The following is a 14053-nucleotide window of genomic DNA, read 5'->3' on the forward strand; positions in this document are numbered from 1 at the left end:
TACACAATGTGATTTTCATGACAATGAACATCAAATCAGGAAAGATGTATATTCTCATGTAAATTTTATAATTTGATGAGGGAAATATTTATTTTGTATCCATATTTGTATCAAGCAATCTCATACTTGCTATTAACTTCCAAACAGAAAAGAAAGCACGTGGTGTTTATTTTCCTGTGTCAGGGTTATTTTTATTTCATTTAGTATTATGAGCTGAAATTCTATTCATTTATTTGGTGAATGTCAGGATTTATCTTCTTATGACTCATGTTTCATTCTGTGTATGACCACTTTAGCATGTGCCTCACTGCTTCAGTGTAAAAGGATCACTTCTTTGTTATTCACTAGATGTTTGACTACATTTCTATTAAATGGTCAAAAGTTTGATGGCAGCCTCTCTGAAGAAAGTGCCTTTAAATGAAGTACAATTAAATGAAATCAATGATACATGGTCACAACTTGCATTGCATCAAGCACTTCGCTAGACATTTTTCGGTGTAATTGCCAGATCAACTTTCTAAGACACCTATTAGTATATCTAATGTTTGGATGCATAAGCCAAGGACTCCAGGGATAATTACATTTTCCTGAGTTCACACAGCTGGTCAGCAAGGAGATAAGATTCCAATTCAGGTTTTTCTGACGGCATCATCGTTACCCTTTGTCTTACAGACACTAACTGTCTTTTCTATGTGGTACACTATAAACTATGGCACAAAATTTGCCTCATTTCTCTTGACTATATCTGATGTTATCAATTGCAGACTTTTTTGGAATAATTATTACTTTAGGGAATTATTCAAACTATTTTATTAATGTGTTGTTTTACAAAACATGTAGCTATGCCTCAGGCAATAGACAATTTGAAATCTGATAAAAACAGATTATATGTGAGCATTGTTTAAATGAATAAAACAGTTCAATAGAAAATACATGGCTTATCCTAATCCTGCTCTGTGTAAATTAATAGTATTAAGAAGAGCTTTGATCATTTATGTAATTCTTGATATTTTTAAATTAACATTATTTTTAATTGACAAATCATACTTGCATATATCCTAGAATAAAATGTGGTGCTTTGATATAACAAATGCTCATTGTGAAATGATTAAATGAATATAATTAATGTATTCATCACTTCAGTTCTTGTAATTTGTTGAGACACTTGAAATTCACTCTTTATTTTGAAATGTATGACATATTATGATAACTATGGTTTACACATTTGAGCAATAGATCCCAACCTTTCTTTTCTCCTTAACCATTCTTCCAATCTTTTCTTCCATGAGTTTAACTCTTAAGGTCCCATATAGAAGAAAGATTTTACAATATTTGTTTTTTGTGTCAGGTTTATTTCTCTTAATATCATTATCAATAAAGATCTGTGACAAAACATTCTTCATTTTTAAGGTGCAATAGCATTCCATTGTGAGTGATGAATCATATCTATATCTGTTCCCTCTGTAGAATGTACTTTATCAAAAGTATGAAAAGAGTAGTCACTGAGAATACAAAGAAAATATACTCTATCTATCTATCCACCTATCTATCCCACAATAATATTCCTTTGTCAACACATTTCTTTATCAACACATATATTGATGAACAGTTAGGTTGTTTCCATAGCTTATTTATTTTGAATAACGTTGCAATGGGCGTGAAGGACATCAACTTCCTTGACAAATTCACTGAAGGTTTTTTTTTTTTTTGGCATGTACCCAGAAATGAGATTTTTAGATAACATGGTCATTCTACTTGACAGCTATATGAAGAACTTCCATATGATTTTACATAATGATTGTAGTAATTTATAATTCCAACAAAAATTATGTTTTCCTTTTTATTCTTCTCAATGACTAATATTTTTATACTTTTCAAAAAGTGCATTCTAACATGCTTAAGATAGCATCTTACTGTGATATTAATTTGTACCTTCCCCACTATTCCTGATGTTGAACATGTTTTTCTTTGAGAGGCAGAAAGATACACAAAGTCAGAAAATGTTCTCACGTTTGCTCACTCTTCAAATGGCTAAAGTGGCCACAGCTGTGCTAAGCCCAGAGCCAAGAACTGGAATCCAACCCAGCTCGCTGCAATTGATGGCAGAAACCCAATAGCTCAGACTGTCCATCACCACTGTCTTCCAAGATCTCTACTGGTGGGATCATGAAATCACTGTTCATGGGTGATGGTCAAACTGCAGGAATGGTAACAACGTTCTAAATGGCTAGGTCAAGCACCTACCCGGGAGGGTTGTGTATTTTTTTGGTCTTTTAGTGAACTTGACTATTTGTATTTTCTAGAAAGTATCTGTTCATACTTTTTGACAACGTTTAAATCAGGCAAATTCTTCTGTTGCTATTTAGTTGAGTGTTTTACTTATCTTAGACATTAGCCCATTATCAGATGTAAAGTTTGCAAGTATTATCTCTGACTGTGTGAAATGTCTTCATTTTTTTCCTTTGCTGCACAGAATCATTTTAGTTTGATGCAATCCCATTTGTCTACTTTTGCTTTTGTTGTCTATGTTTTCAGGATCATAGCTTTAAAAAAATACAGAACAATCGACATCGTTCTCCCCCATGCTATAATAGATTAATACCCGAGTGCATTCTTAACTCATTTATGTGTATGATGTAAGAATCATTTTATTTCATTTTCTTGTGGCTATCCAGGTTTCCATATGCTGTTCTAGTTGGAGGCTTAACTAACTACACCACTATACCACAGTGATAGACTCTGATGTCTTGCTTTTTTTTCTTTTCAATATTTTGTGCAACTATTATGTGTTCCTTATTTATAGTGACATTGTGGGTCATAACTGGTAAATTAATTGCTCGGTCAAATATTTGTTCCTTTAATATTTTTCTGTTTTATTCTTTTACTCCATTATTAAAAAAGAGCATGCTTAATAAAACCATGTGTCACCTATACCACTCTGGTTTTACTATCAGGTTTTATATTATTCACAACTTCTTCCTTCAGCTGACAAAATTTGCCTTTAAAAATTCCTGTAAGGCAGATGTATTGGTGAATAATTTTCTTAGCTTTTCTTTGTCTGCAAAACTATTTGTTCCTCCCTAACAGATGAAAGGCATTCTTAAACAACCTATCCTTGCTTAGCAAATGTTTCATTCATTGCTTAGAATCTCATACCTCTCTCCCTTGCCCTGTAGAATTTATGCTGAGAAGTCTGCCTATAGTTATATCAATAATCCCTCCTATATGGGATGTTTATATCATGTAGCTTTCAGGATTCTTTGTCTTTGATTTGTAATCTCTTCCTGAGTTTTTGCTTTGGAAATAACTAATGCACTCCTCTGAGCTTCCTGTACTTCTGTAGTGTTACCACACCTCATATTACAAAACAGAATAGATTACACTCTGTTTCATGGAGCCTTTAAGATTTCTACTTTTTCCTAATACAGAATTCATTTGTGCATCATGTGATAGGATACTGAAGGTCAGCATCTGGGTGCGATGACATTGCGGCAAAACACGATATTAATTAGCTCACACAGAGGACACACCGAGGGAAAAGTGACATTTCATTCAGGAATATAGTACTAAACACAATTCTCCTTGACCTGTCATTTATCCGGGTCTGAGATGACACTGCACGGCTGAGTAAGACTCCTTCACTATCCTTTGAGCCAGCAGCACATGGCTCATTTGCACAAACATTTATTGCAAGATATATTTTACAGTCTTCATATTATCACTGTAGAAATAAAACACTGATATTAATGAAATTAAAGGCATGCCATTACACACCTTTACAGTGAAGAAAAAACAGTTAACAGAAAGGCAGAAATTTATAGCATTAGTAATAATTCATGTAGAATATTATTTTGTTTCTGTTTTAACTACCACTTTGAAAAAAACAATTTGTCTTGCTTTTATGTAATTTCTACTGTGTAGCAGCTTTCAATAGTAGTAATAATAAGTAATAACATTTTCAGAATGCCCAATGTTCTCTTCTACTTTAGTTAGACTATACCAGTGGACTTTAAGATAATCATCAAGGGACCAGTACCTTGTCATAGCAGACAAGCCCTCAGCCTGAAAACACCAGCATCCCAAGTGGGCACCAGTTCATGTCTTAAATACCCCACTTCTGATCCTATGGCCTAGGAAAGCAGCAGAGGATGGCCCACCCTGTACTGTGTGGGAGACCCAGAGGAAACTCCTGGTTTCTGGCTTCAGATTAGAGGCTGTCTGGCTGTCGTGGCCATGTGGGGAGTGAACCAACAGGTAGATCTCTGTCTCTCTCTCTCGCTCTCTTCATCTCTCAAAATACTTTGTATACACCAATGACCACAGCTTTGATGTTACAGTTATTTCAATAACTATCTTTCCTCTAAATAGCATATACTGGAACATGTTTGGAACTCAAAATATTTGGTGAATTAATATATGAATGAATAATTTAGTGTGGATAGTGAATGGAAACTAATTTTACACATCTTCATAAAAGTCTTGTTTGTATCATTGCGATATTTGAGAAATTAAACAATGTACAAAGGCCTTGCAATTTCATTAATAACAAACATACCCAAATTTGTAAATTGCTGACTGCATGACTGGCTAGATAATGTAAAAACTGCCATTAGTAATCTTATGTGATATTAAGATCTTAACATGCTATTGCCATTCCATTAAAATATGAGAGACTAATTTTTGATCACTAAATGGGAAGAGAAATTATGCTGAAGGGTGAATTCTTAAAATAATTACAAATTAATTTGCAAAAACAGCTGCTGTGAAATTCCAGAACACCTAGCCCTTCTATTTACTTAAAAAATTAACTAGTTATTTGTTGGCTTGCAACTCACATTTATGCAAATTCAAGTCAATTTATATCTAAGTTTATAATGTCTTGCCATTTCACAAGTAGTGACACCATCTTGAGTTTTATAATTTCATTATTTCAATGTCATTATAAGTATTTAAAAAAGCCTTAGCATAAGCACAGGTTGTTAATAATACTTTATCCTTGAGCTGTCTAACAATTACCATCTTGGAACACTTGCCTTATTTTTCTGGCAATGAATGTTTATGGCATAGTTATGATCCACACTTTGCCATTGTATGTCTATCATTTCAGAGCCATTTCAAAAGGATCAACTATATATAATAAAAAGGGAGGTATCACTATGCTCCTAAGTGCATTTTGGAAAATACATGAAATTTGGTCACATCATGAAAATAAAGTAAGTTTTCAAAGAATTACCAATGGAGAATTATAGGAAGGAGGAAGAATTGGCATTGACAAAAGCATACAATTGATTGAGTCATTACAAGGTTGTTGAATGCCTTCTTCTTTTAGATATAGTGCATCTAAAGTTGAACGACACTGAGTGTGCCAAGGGCCTAGTCAAAGGGTGAATTAGTCTGCATGTTTTTTAAGTGTAAAAGAACCACAGTAAAAGCTATTGTAACTTTGGGTGGATGTTAATGGCACAATGAATTAAATCACTATTTGGGATGTCCACGTTCTAAATCTGGGTGTCAGTGCTGCTGCTCCAGATTCCTGCTAATACAGTAGATGCTGGACCAAGAATTTAAGCCAGATCAGATCATTGCACAATGAGTTAAGCAGTAAATTACCAATCTTGAATTCCATGTGGGCACTGGCTCCTGTCCCACATGCTCCACTTCTGATTCAAGGCCCTGCTAATGTACCTGGCAAAGCGTGAAGATGGCTGTGATTTTCATCATTTCTTGCTTTCTGATATTTTTCTTTGTTAAGGTCTTTGAGATGTGTTACAAGATCATTTATCAGATACTTCTATTTTTTGTAAGCACCTGATGCTATAAATGTTTCTTTTGATACTCTTTTTGCTACAGCCCTGGGGGGTTGATATTTTTGTTTTTAATTTCTTCATGGTAGTTTCTCTTCTCTTATTAAATTCTTCAGTGACATACAGGCCATACAGTAGCATAAATTTTTCAAGAATGTTTTCAATTTTCTTTTTCATTTTTTCAGTGACAGGTTGGTCATTCAGTAGCATGTTACTTAAACTTCATGTTGATTTTGTTTTATGGCTTATTTAAGGGGATATATAGTAACTGTGTAATAGAGACTATCATATCCAAATGTGAAGATACAATGCAGTATGCATCTCTATTTCCATACCAAAGATGGATTCCCAATGAAACTGTTAAGTGTATCTTCACAACAGGATACTGGACTCTCTGCCATTGTCCATACCCACAATGTCAGGATACACTTAAACAACAGAATGATGGACTTACGACTGTACATGAAGGGCTATACCACTGCAATAATGTAGGGGAAATCAGTGAGGGTGGATGATTTCAGGAAGGGGGAGGTTAAATCCCAGAGCATATGCAAATTAATAATAAGATCATCAAATTAATTAATTAATTAAAATGACAAACATCATTTGTTTTTGCCCGATATGTGGCAGCTAAGGTAGAATTCCCCAGATTTATAAGTCCAAGTTTTCATATTCAGCAATTGTTTATATTCCTGCAAAACTTAAGTTTTCCTACTTGTTACTTGTTCAAAGGTAATGTCTTCTGGTAAAACACAGTGTGGATTAATAATAATAATTTAAAAAAAGAAAGAGAGAGCCTCATTGTGATTTAGTTTCTTGTTTTTATGGCTATGGGTCGAGGTTGTCTTTGTCTTCTCTTCCTCTATGCTTCCTTGGGTATTCCTGGATGGAGGGCTTTATGAGTGTGAAGTTCTTCCCAGAAGTTCATAATGGCTTTCTTGATGAAGGCCTGATGAGACTTCCCCTAAACTGGCCCCTTGATAACTACCTTACCAGGTTGTCAACAATTATATGACCTTTGATATGTAAGGTTTGCTTGACTCAAGTTGACTGAAGTGCCCATTTTTTCCCCTGTGGTCCTTCTTAGACACAAAGGCTCATGTCTACATAGCTATCAATATGTTAATCTTTATTGGGTCACCTCTTCAACTTATTTTGGATTTAGTTAACTGGCTCCCTCTACCACCCTGGCTTCTTCACTGTGTGTACTTCACTCTCCAATTCTAAATCTTTCTCATTTGAAAACGTAAAATTGATGGTGTTGTGGCACAGTAAGTTAAGGCTCTGGTTGAGATTCCTGCACTGTAGACTGAATTGGTTTGCATTCCAGATGTTCCACACTTCTGACTGAGTATCCTGCTGGAGGCAATAGGCGATTTCCCCAGTACTTGGGTTTTGGTCATAGGTTTTCTGCCTGGTAGCTTCAGCTTGGCCTAGCATTTGGAGGATAAACCAGTTCACTTTTTTGTGTGCTCTCTTTCTCTGACCCTCTGCCTTTCAAAAAATCTTTTTTTAATTCTCCCACTAAAATATCCTCACTTGATTCTATTCATTTTGAAATGTTGCATCATAAATTTTTTTCATCTTGTTACAGGATGTTGAAAACAAGCTCAGGTCTTGTCTCACAATGAATAGGGACAGTTATCAAAGAAAGATTAATTTCAGAAACTTCCTGCCACGACAATTAGGAGTGGGCCTACAGGGGAAAAAATGTCCAGTAAACTTTCCAGTCCTAAGGTTCTTACAGCTAGGATAATTATCCAGAGTTAGCCAATCAGAGAGGAAGCAGAATAGAGGCTAACAAGAAACCGAAGGCTACAATGAAAATGTATCAGAGGGCTGAAAACATAACCAAGCAGAGGCTGGAACACCAACCAATCAAAGACAAAGACAAAACCCTATCAGAGGGCTGAAAACATAACCAAGCAGAGGCTGGAACACCAACCAATCAAAGACAAAGACAAAACCCATTTGTGGTGTGAGTGTGTACAGATAACTTTTCTGATCTGTTTATGGATGAAAAACAAACAAACCTCATTGTTGGTAAGGGCAGCCTGGAAAGAAGGTGAGCACCTCATTCCCTCATAAAGGGATTCCTCCCTGTTACATGCCGGCAGAGTGCTAACTGCCCGTCAGCCCACCTAACTCCGCGTAGTTCTACAAATGTTTTAAAATTTGGTGTGCTGTCTTCTTCAATAGATATATTGAGGTATGGTGTTTAATTTTTGTATACCTGGAGTTTTCCTTTTTGAAATAAATTCCTTAATTAATTTCATTTTATGTGGAAACCACACTTAACACAGTCATGCTTTTTAAATATGTTTTGATTCAGTTATGGTCTAGCAAATTGTATATGTTAAAAAGAAAGAGAACACATATTTCAGTTTATTGCCTGCCCTAATTATTTAGGATACAATTATTATTATTTAATAAACTTCCTGATATAATATTATAATCTTTCTATCACATCAAGTACAAGCTAAAACAATAGAAATAGATTCTCTTTTATTTTTATTTGACATTTAACATATAATTCATGAAAATTTACTTGTCTCCTGGTATCAATTCATTCCTTTTTGGAGACTTTACTTCAATGAATCATATTCATTATGAGTAGACCACAAACTCTGAGCCTTTGTTTTTTTTCTGAAATGGTTTGTATTTTATCTTTATTCTGATTATCAGTCGCATCTCATCTTCTCTAAAGATGTCTTTATACCACCTTTGGTTTCCATCTTTTCCTGTGAAAACTCTGCCATCTTTAGAATTTTCATTGAAGTTTAAATGACGTGTTATTGTTCTCTGGTTTCAAGACTCATTGTTATCTTTCATTTTCACTCACTCAAAAATGCTGTGAGGCTCACAAAGCTTCCTTAATCTGTATGCAGCATTTTACGGAGCTTCCCAATCTGTAAAGAATTAATAAAATTGAGCAAAGAGTGGATCTGAATCTGGAGTTCTCTATAAATGTCTTTCCTGCGATAATTACTTGAGTTCTTTTGGCTAATTGCTACTTTACCCCTTATGTCCCCAAATACGCACACTCACCTCGGTGAGGGCACACACAAGTCCCACACAATTAGGTGCAATCCAGCCTCTGGAGGGAGTTTGCGGGAGTTTTGAACTGGCACACTAGTTCTCTCTGCAATCAGCAATCTTTATTTCTGCTTAACACAAGCTCTGTGCCAGCTCCACACATTTGGACCCATAGATGACAAATGCTACTGAAATCCACAAGATGAAGAAACCTTGTAGGCATGCTTTCATGCAAATGAGATTAACTTCTAAGATCCTGGACTTTGTTAAGCTTTTATGTTCGAAGTTTAGGGTAGACATGTTCAGCAGCTCATAATGTGCACGCAAAGGAAGTCAGCAGCTACAAGGTACTGAGAATTAATCAGAAGAAGGTACTGACACTTCAAAATCAATACACAGAAGAGGGTCTTCCTTCCAACCAAAATGAAATGCAGGAAGGGTTTGTGTGTTTACTGAGATTATACAGTCTTGGCTTTCCGAGGTGACAGCAGATGGTCCGATAAGAAGTGGCAGGACTAAGTGCAGGGAAGCAGCCTCTCATCTCAGGCTCTCTTAACCATGAAATTTATGAATTTATGCTTAACTGAGCGATGAGGAGAAAAAAATACAACAAGAACAGTCGTAGGGCGAGTCAGGGTGACGGGCTGTACCTTGTACTTCTCAAGAGTAATTAAATCTTAAGCTTTTTATCTATCTTAGGTTCTAAAAAAGAGTATGCTTCCCTACTTTCCTGAAAATGTCACTCATCAAAAAATGTCACTTACACATGCTTGTACTGTTTCATTTAGTTTTAGATACTTTGTGGCTTGGCTTAGATTATTTTTATTTCTTATTTCCAAGCTCCAGATCCTTAGCCAAAGAAGCATCAGTTCTAACTCTATTTTCCAAATTCTATCATTCTTTAAATATCATTTGGGATGATTTCCAGTATTTCACTGATTTTTTTTCATAATTTTCTCCTTTGTTTTGCATCGAGCATAGACGTAATGTAAGACCATATAATTTTTATTTTCAAGTGTTAATTAATAATTTAAACATGAAATCTGCTGTTAGGTAATGGTTTACTTAGGGGAAGAAAGGAAAATATTAGATAATTATACAGCGTATTTTAAGAAATTTGAAGAATATTTAAAGAAATATTTAAATCAGACCTATGAAGTAAGTAAATACTATTGACTCATATTGAGAAAATAAAATTTTAGAAGTCAAGTTTATTTCTCCAAATGAAATAATTTTTAAATCAGAGCGCATTCTCTTCTTAGAAGAAATGCTTCTTGCCTTTAAAATCATCACTCAGATCAGTCTAGTAGGAAATTTTTTTCAGCATTTTCTATTTTTTTATTATTTAATGGCTACATTATTTTATTTTATAACTTAAATTAGATTATTACAATTTATATTTCTATGTCAAATCACATTTAGGTGAGACATTCTGCTACATTAGAAATTATATCCAAACATTTTAGGGAAGAACTATGTAAACTGAATTTTTGGATTTAGAATAATATTAAAAACAAATGATTTTTCGGTCAAAGAAATTAACCTTGGCAAATAAATGAAGAGCTGTTTAAAACAGTAGGATGACCATCTTTTTAAAAAATAATGATTTCTTTATGTGAGAAACTTACATGTAAGGAAGAAGCAGAAATAAAGAGGAAGTCATTTGAATAAATAAATTTTGCAAGAGATATTGAAGTCATTTGAATAAATAAATTTTGTAAGAGATATTGAAAGTAAATTTAGATGCTTTTAGCCTTAGGATACGCCCAATTGCAAAAGCAGTCTGACTTCCAAACTCTGCAAAGTGACCCACATTACTTACATTTGAGTCATTGGGAGTGACAAGACTTTGAGGGTTCAGGCAGGAGCTTGATTAATTAGATGTTGATTGTGGTCACCAGCCGACTTCCCTGTCTTCTGGAAGACTTCACCCACCATTTCCTGGATGGGAATGGTCCTTTTTTCAGAAATCCATTAGCAAATGAATAACTGGAAACTGTTTGATAAAACCTTTTAACTAGAATAGTCTTTGGAATCCAAGAAATGTTCTGAAACTCCTTACACTGACATTTTTACAACAGGTAGTTGGATTTAGAAAATACATTTCTTAGTTCATGCAAAATTAAGAATTGTTCATTTAGGCGAGTGGAGAGATGGCAACAGAAGAGTGTTCTGTACCTGAGGCGCCTCGTTCCCCCCACTCCCTATATCCACGTTCTCTTGGAAGCACTCACAGTGTCTAATTAAACCCAAAATATCTACTTATGCCCTATACCCATGATTTTCTGTACAGTCCAATGTTTAGATTAATCCAACATCCAGATTATACTTCATAAGGCCGATTTATCTCTTTTACAAGTTAATGTGCTAGTTAATATAGCCCATGAGTACAGCTTCAAGAGTTTATCTTTATTTTTTTTTTTTAATTGAAAGCCAGATATACAGAGAGGAAGATCTTCTGTCCACTGGTTCACTCCCCAAGCGGCTGCAATGGCTGGAGCCAATCCAAAGCCAGGAGCCAGGAGCTTCTTCTGGGTCTCCTGTGTGGGTGCAGGGTCCCAAGGCTTTGGCCGTCCTGGACTGCATTCCCAGGCCACAAGCAGGCAGTTGGATGAGAAGCGGGGCTGCTGGGATTAGAATCGACAACCCTATGGGATCCTGGTGAGTTGAAGGCAAGGACTTTAACCACTATGCTACCGTGCCGGGCTCAAATATATCATTTTTAAGTACAATTTGGGAACTAGAAAGGATAAAACAAACGACTTGCATACAATATTCTTTCTCATGAGATCTTCTGTAGGTAAAATTCTCCGGACTCAAGGAAAATGTGCAAATTATGCCATGTCTTTAGAGGATTCTTTAAGAGATCCCTGGAGAAGAGCTATAACCATAAAATAGGACCATGCCCTGTAAACACTGCACTCTTTCCTATACACATACCCAGAACTCCAATGTCTTTTCCTTCTTAATTGAGCATTTATCATGCTCAATGGTTACAACTTGTGCTGTCTGAAGGCTATCAGCAAAAGTATCAGAATTAATCCGTTCTTCCTTATAATTTCAGGTAGAAGATTCATTATTATCCAGATAATTCTGTTTATTAGTAATTATACAGTGTTAGTAATTCTTTTTATTATTTAAGAAGCTTTTACCTTTGCAATTAAAGGAAGAACTTTACAGCTTTTCTCAGGTTTATCTGCCAGTATTACTGCTTAAAAACATATTATTGATTTTTATTTGGAAGGCAGATTTTACAGCGAGCCAAGGAGAGACAGAGATGATCTTCCATCTGCTGGTTCAATCCCTAACTGGTTGCAATGGCCAGAGATGAGTTGATCTGAAGCTGAGAGCCAGGAGCTTCCTCTGTGCTTCCCATATGGGTGCTGGAACATCCTGTCCTGCTTTGCCAAGGCATCAGCAGGGAGCTGGATGGGAAGTGGACCAGCCTGTACATGAGACAGCACCCGTATTAGATGCCAGCACCACAGGGTAAAGAAATCGCCTGCTGTACCACTGTGCCAGCACCAGCATCCCTACTTTTGTGTTTTGGAGACAATATTAAGAAAAAATAAGAATTGCTTCTCCACAGCAATATGAAAGCATCACAACTGATCTGAGGATGAGGGTAGCCGGTAATTGCCTGGTACCAACATGGCGCAAGGACACGTTGACTAACGCAGTTACTCCTGGCAGACTTGGTCACGCTCCTCAGAAAGGGACACAGTTTAAAACTTGGGAATATTTTGTTTATGCAATTTCCCATTGGGTATTTCAGGATTGTGTTGGCTAGGCTGCTGAAAGCGAAAGCAAGACTCGATTTGTTATCATCAGGGCCATCATGTTTATCATTCACTCAGGAATTCACACTGAACAAATTTGTGTTTTACAAAATGATCACGGTAAGCCTGTCCTTACCCAGACCTCATCTAGTTGATGAGAACCTAAACTGCAACATTGAAGAAATTGGCGCAAGCTTTACTTGGATGTAAATCTCCATGATTGGAACATATTTGAAGGACTGTGGTCACTTCAACATCACCAAAAGCATTCAGCCCCTTCTCTCTGTTGATAGGTTTAAAGAAAAACGCACCTTGGAATCATCATTGTTTCACAATCATGAGCAGCTTCGTGTTCAATATGGGACAGTCCTGGACAAATGGGATGAATGACTGAATCCTCCGAAAGAATGTGGAAGACGCGAGAGTGAGGACTTCTTAAACAGTTTGTTGCTTCCTTTCTCTTCTCTTGAAACACCCACCATGTGTATGAAAGGAAGCTAACTTGGCACACAACACGTGACGAGGAACTAAAGCCACATGGGAAATGAGATGCTTTGAGCTTAAAGAGAAGTAAGGAGCACCACGATGCTAGACGTAGCACGACTGAATAAGCCAGCTTAGGAGTGCAGAGATCCGGGCTCCATCCATCCCAGCTGATCCCCTTCCAAACATCTGATTCCAAAATCCTGAGCAAAGCGAAATCATCATTTTAAATAACTAAGTTCTACTGTAGTCTGTTAGTGCCAATAGGAAAAAAAAAAAAGAAAGAAAGAAAATAGAACTTCATTCATGAAAACCAAGCAGTGCATCTACTTCCGAGTACAGATGCTATAATGTTTTGTAAAGCAATTCAATCTCAAAATCTAATTTTATATGAATAAATGAGTCAATTGGCTGGTTAGAAAGCAGTTTTTTAAAATATTCATTGCTGAAAATCTGTCTCAAATGTTTTCTAATTACACTTTCTCTACCTTAAATATCAAATACAAACTGTATCTTTCCATGACTCAATACAGTGTAAACTCAATGATTTTGTAGGAGGTTATAATTGAATACATTGCTAATGCAAATTCATTTACTTTTACATGTTTCATTTGATTTAAAAGTCAAATGCCCAGAAAATCCTTTGTTGGTTATGAGTACAATTTGGGTGCAATTTGAGATTTTGACATCTTTTGAGCAATTTGAATTATTTTTCAACACTGATGTTTTGTGAGTTTTACTTTTCAGGTCCTCCAAATAATTCATGTGTTTTATTATTTTGAGATCCTTCAATTAATAAGGATTAAGTTTTCTTAAACACTGGAACGAAACTGTGTTTTATTACCACACAGACCACTGAATTCTTTTATAAATCCGAAAGGTCTTACCTGATCATATCCACTTTATTTTTATTCTCTCCTGAAGTGGTTAGATAAGATGTCATTCATACAT

This window comes from Ochotona princeps, chromosome 8, assembly GCF_030435755.1.
Source record: "Ochotona princeps isolate mOchPri1 chromosome 8, mOchPri1.hap1, whole genome shotgun sequence".
In the NCBI taxonomy this organism is placed as follows: domain Eukaryota; kingdom Metazoa; phylum Chordata; class Mammalia; order Lagomorpha; family Ochotonidae; genus Ochotona; species Ochotona princeps.